The following is a 6,131-nucleotide window of genomic DNA, read 5'->3' on the forward strand; positions in this document are numbered from 1 at the left end:
CTCTTGACAACTGTTCCACCCGGGAAGCCCATTAAAGGGGGAAAGTGTGATCAAAACTGCCCTGAGTCTCAGACGTGAATTATACCTCAATAATGCTGATTTTTAAAAAAATTATCCCAAGATTGGAAAAGATCAAAAACCCTGATGACAGTGGGTATCAAAGGGTGTGGGAGCATCTGGTGCAAACTCTGAGGAGGGCAGCTTGGCAAGATTCATCAGAATCAGTGATGTACATGCCCTTGGGTCCAGCAATTGCTCTAGCCATAGCCAGTTGTAGACGGCCTATCTTCCAGTAAAGTAACCACCCCGGGGTTTCTTTGTATAAAACACAGCACGCCCACTTGAGGGCAGAGTGGACAAGAGGCCTCTTCACCGAGAACCGGTTGTGCTGTGGGTGAGGTGACGGACATCGTTAGTACCCTGAGGGGAAAGAGTTCTATGCCACTAGAGTTGCAGAGAGGTTGGGGTGGGGAGCAGCTCCTGGCTTCAAGAGCATCACTCCAGAGGGCTTAGAGTCTGGCAGATCTGCTCTGCCACCTATTAGCTGTACTGTCTAACGCAAGTCATTTTGAGCTGCTTTTCTCCATCTATTCGCTGAAGATGGTATCACCTTCCATGAAGAGGTGACATGAAGGTTAAATGAAATCCACAGGATGACCTGGCTCAGTGTCTCGTGTCTGGTCAGCAAGCATTCTCTTCTCCAGTTTATCCTTGTATCCTTCTTCCTATCTTTGTGTCTTCATCTCTCTGCTGCTTTTTTTTTTTTTTTTAAGTTGTGGCTAACACACCCCTGCATCACACCCCAGCAGCCTGGAAGAGCAAATTTCAGACAGTAGCGGACCCAGGAGGTAATTGCTCACGTCTCAGCCTGAAGCTCCAAACTATTCTGCCCTCCCCTTCTCCCCCGGGTCCTGAATGCCTGGCACGCTGAGTTGGCTTGATCCTGACCTTAGGCTCCTGGATTTCCTCCACTTCCTGACATGGCCCCCAGCCAGCTCCCCAGTGTGGTTTTGGTTAAGCTTACAACTCTGGTGTCGGCTTCTTCCTTTCCCTGACTGTGAACCTCCCCCAACCACACACCTTAGGAGAAGAGGTGGGAATTCAGTCTCCACTAGTCATATCAAAAACAATGTGCTTTAAAAACAAACAAGCAAACAGACAAACAAAAAACGCTTTTATTTTAAAATAATTGTAATCTCACAGAAAGTTGCAAAAATAATACAGAGGTCCTGTGTACCCTCTACCCAGCTTCCTCTCATGGTAATATTTGACATTTGGGTAGCACACTTCTAAAATATGTGTTTGGTACTTGTACCATCTGGCAAGGATCTAGTATAAAAAGAAGATTTAGTGGTTCAAACCTTGTCATTCAAATCTTATGTTTCATCCCTCCCTGAAAAGCCTGGTCTTTCCTTTCTCCAGGACATGATTCACTCCCTGCTTTTGCCCAGAAAGTATTCCTTATCAGCCAGAGAATCAGCGAGCTTAAGCAAAAATGGAATTTACTGGAAAGATATTGAACTGCCCCTGAATCTATGGGAACACTGGGAGCAGAGCAAGGGCCAGGAGAAGGACCAGGGCATCCAGAATTCCTTGGTCACTTCCTGAGAAGGCTCCTGCAGCAAGGAGAGCAGGTCCACCACTTTGTATCATGTTGTGTTTCCTATCCTTTGCCATCTCTTAATGAAGCTTTTCTGCATCAGCCCAGCCAGAAATGGCTCACGCATACAGCCCTTCCCAGCTGGATTGTGTGTCTTGAGGGATCAAGTTTTCAATCTCTATATAGTCCATAATATTTATTCAACATGGGAAATCAAGAAGTATGAATAAATAATTTCTAGCTCTAAAGGTGGTTAGTTTACTTTACCAAATTATTTAACCTTTAAGCATACCCAAAATGAGGGGAAGTTGCCTCCTTTCTCTTCATTTTTGACTCCTCTCCTTAATGAGAGTGTCAAAGCAGTCCGTGAGTGAATTTGGCTTTTTAAATCACTGACAAAGCTTTTAAGGAGCCCATGAACTTTCAAAAACAGCTACAGAAGGTTTTAATTAGCATGATGTGGAAAAAAGTCACTTGACCTCTAGGTGCCCTTCTTTAAAAAGTGGGATAATGAGACTGGCCACCTGCCTAGCTCACGGAGGCACTTGTTTGTAATGAGACCAGGGGTGGCAAGGTGCTTGGAGCACTTTAGTTGAAAGAAGAGGGGGAAAGCTCTCCAGATACTAACCGTTATAATGACGGTTTTAGCCAAAGAACTTGTTATATCTAGACTCCCTCTAGTGACCAATTTAGCATACAGTATATAATACATTTTGAATTAATTGGTTTCTTCAGCCTCTCAAAAGACTGGGAGTTGCCAAATGGCTGTGGTTTTGCCTTCTGAGCTGCCATGGATACATCTCTTGGTGGTCAGCCTTGCCATCTCTTTCATCCTGGGCCATCTCTGCCTTTGCTTTGGTGCTTGGCTCTCCTCGACAGTTTTTCATTTGAAAGTCAGGCTTTTTGGTGCTGCTGTGCAGCGTGGGGAATGTCATCGTCACCATCCTTAGATCTCTGGATGCGAACATAGGGGGCTGACTCATCCTGTTTGGTGCCAGAAAGCAAACCAGGGCCAGGTGAGGCAAAGGAGTGCAGGTTTCAGCACAACAGAAAAAGTAAATGTTTTACTATCACCACATTGTTCATCGACTATACTCCCAATACAAAGTAAGATGTTTAATTAAAAAAAATTAAAACATAAAAGAAAACGTTTCCAAAATCACACTCACATAATCAACAGGCATCTCGTGGTCAGTGCCCTGGCACCAGAGACAGAGCCTGCTTGGTGAGGGGTCTTGGTGTGTAGACATCTGAATGTCCTCCAGTGAGTTTTAACAGAAAAGGGTTGATAATGGTAGACTGTGCTTAGCATCAGTTCCGCCGTCTTCTTTGTCTTCCTCTAATGACGAGACTGGAAAGCTAGTCTGTGTTTGCCAGGCTTGCAGGTGGGCTGGCACAGAAGGTAGAGATGAGGAGGAAGCCACAAGTTTGCTGGGTCTACCGATTTTTTCAGCAGCCCTTGCAGAAATTTCGGTGTCCAATCACTAACTTTGTTAAGTATTGGGAAGCAGAGTATGACAAATTCACTGGCAGAGGCTAGTGGGCACAGTGTGCCTCCTCTGAAGCTGCAACTGTGGTTGTGGTTTCTGATCATGGTGGCCTCCTGGTTGTGACAGTTTGATAACCATAGAGGCTTCTGGACGGTGGCAGCATCCGTGTGGTGCTGGAGTCATTGGCGTCCTGATCGACGAGGTAGCAGCTCCCCCGGACCCTCTCGGAGTCATTCACGTGACTTCAACCTATGAGGTATTTTCAGCTCTAAGCCCTTTCCTACCCTGTAGTGAGCCATTTTCTGCTTAAATGAACTCGAAGGGATTCTGTCCTCTACTAGAGAGTGCTTGCTGATACAAAGAGATACATAAAGCCTAATGAACCACTGGGATGCTGTCTAGTCTGAGTTTACAAGCGCAATTCACAAAACTACTCTGCAGAGCTGAGCAACTGCGGGCATTGTTATTACGTGACAATCAGGACGCTGTCCTCCCCTGCTCGCCCCAGAATCAGGCCAACTGTACCCCTTTCTGTGCCAGCAAAACAGATGTCCTTGCCCCACCTCTTTCTCCCCATGATTCAGTTCTGAATGAGTCTCAGATGAATGCATTTGACCAGCAGACTGTAAATTATAACCAGATCCTGCCTTACAGAAGAGCTTGGAAATGTAATCATTGGTGGTTCAGCCCCTACAGTCCAGAAAGGAATCACGTGAGTCAGTCCACAGTGTTTGCTACAGAATCACCGACTTTTAGGGCTGGGAGACCTCTTAGGAGACTAGTTCAGCCTTCAGAGACAGATGAACTTGGGTTGTCCAAGACGGAGTCAAAAATCATAATCCATGAATACAGACATCCATCTCAGTGCCCTGTCTACCTGCTCCACTTTCTCCGTCTGCAGTTCTGGAAGAAATTCCTGCATTTGTTCGGAGTCTAGACCACATAAAACCAGGGTCCTGGTATCTATAATGTTTTTCCAAAAAGAAGAAACTATGGGATTTGGAAAACTTCTTTCCTCTGAGTTAGGCTAACCTGGTTTCAAATCCTGACTGCTACCTGTTGCCTGTGTGGCCTTAGACAAGTCACTAACCCTCTCTGAGCTTCAGTTTCCTCCTCCTAACACCTGTTTTAATTGTTTTTTGCAACGACTAACATGTCAAAAGCACCTGGCACGTAAGTATTCAATAAATGTTAGTCCTGTGATTCCCAGCTCTTTGGTATTCAGTTAACAAGGAATTACATTTTTGTGCAATATGAAAGTATTTCCTTAAAGAGCAAGAGAATTAAGAATACTCAGATTTTGGATTTCCCAGGTGGTACAGTGGATAAGAATCTGCCCGCCAATGCAGAGGATGTAGGTTCCATCCCTGGTCCAGGAAGAGCCCACATGTTGTGAGCCACAGCTCACAGCTGAAACCCGTGAGCCACAACTTCTGAAATCTGTGTGCCCTAGGGCCCCCAACAGAGAAGTAGCCCCCACTCTCTAGAACTGGAGAAAGCCCTTGAATGTCAATGAAGACCCGGCAGAGCCATAAATAAATAAAATTACATTAAAAAAAAAAAGAATTCTGATTTTGCCATGGAAACTTAACCCTTGAGTTGCTGTGTAAGCCTGCAAGCATCTCCAGGCCCATTCTGATGTTGGCAATTTTTCAGGCAAATGCCCCAGTGTCAGCTCTGCCGAGGGTGAGAATCCTGGGCAAGTTTAGTGCCTTCCAAAACTTTGGTGTTGATTCATTATGAAGCAGAAGAGAGGCCCATCAGGACCTGTCGCAGGAGCACACACTGGCTGAGATTGCTCCGAAGAGGTATGACTTGGAGCTAAACCACAGGAAGCCTTTAACTTAGGGCAGTTTGATGCTTCCCATGGGGAACACGTGCTCTCCCAATCCTGTCTTCTTTCTTATTCTTTCCAGGGACAACTGGTGGGGCTCAGAGAAAAGAGATGTGCCCCAAGAATCACTGGAAAACTGGGTCCCCCCTCCCCTTTTCTCTCTCTCTGGGCCTCAGCTGCCTCATCTAACAAAAAGAGCTGGAGGGACTTCCCTGGAGGTCCAGGGGTTAAGACTCTGCACTTCCACTGCAGGGAGGACAGGTCCCCTGTGCCACACCAAGAAAAAAAAAGGATAGAAGACTCTCTATCCTGGTGCAAGCCCCCATCTCCCTCCCAGCGCTCAGATCTATGATTCTGAGACTTAGCAGTGGGCTCACCCTCTAAGGGAAAGACATCCTGCGACTCAGGAGACAATATACAAAGGCACCTGCCTGTGCAGAGCAGCTGTTTGTCCAGAGTCTTATCCCTAATGATCCCATGATCTATACACATTGGACTGACAGCTTGTATAGGTCTAGTTTCTAAAGTCAGCACAAAGTAAAATCCTCTGCAGTCAGAATTACCCTTGAAAATCCCTAGTTATGTACTCATTGCATGACAAGATCATCTTCCAATAATATCAGTACAGCCAATTTTTCTTCTAGTTTGGAATATTTGAACACCAGATACAGTAGTGGTCTTGTGTCTGGGGACTGTGTTGTATGAAAATAGAAAATGTTCAGGGCTATAAACACACGTAGTGCTGGGATATTGATACTCACAGTACTGAGTTCCACTGAGGGGATAGACCCAGGGCTGGGCAGGCAAAGCAAAGACCAGAGGAAGGACAGGGAATGGTGCTTGATGCCAGAAGCAGGGGGAATGTGTACAGTGGGGCTCCAAAAGGTCAAAGGCCAGCATGTTGGAAGAGGGATTCCAGAGATCAGGCCAAAGTGAAGCAGCCATGCCGAAGAGTTCTTCGGCCACCCTGTCAAGCCCTCTCAATCCAACCACCCTTCCTCACAGCACTGTCTGGGCTTAAAGGGCCCTTCCCCTAAGTCTGCAAAGAGATCTTTTAGAAAAGGCTCAGAAAAGGATGTCATCCATGTTGAGGGAGAAGTGATCCTATTGAGATGTGGAAGATTGGGAAGACTTCAGAAAATCAAGGACACTGGGCGCTGGGTGAGTCTGGATAGCTGGGGAGGATGGGGGTGGTGTTCTGGCATGG

Source organism: Bos javanicus, chromosome 21 (assembly GCF_032452875.1).
Source record: "Bos javanicus breed banteng chromosome 21, ARS-OSU_banteng_1.0, whole genome shotgun sequence".
Taxonomy (NCBI): domain Eukaryota; kingdom Metazoa; phylum Chordata; class Mammalia; order Artiodactyla; family Bovidae; genus Bos; species Bos javanicus.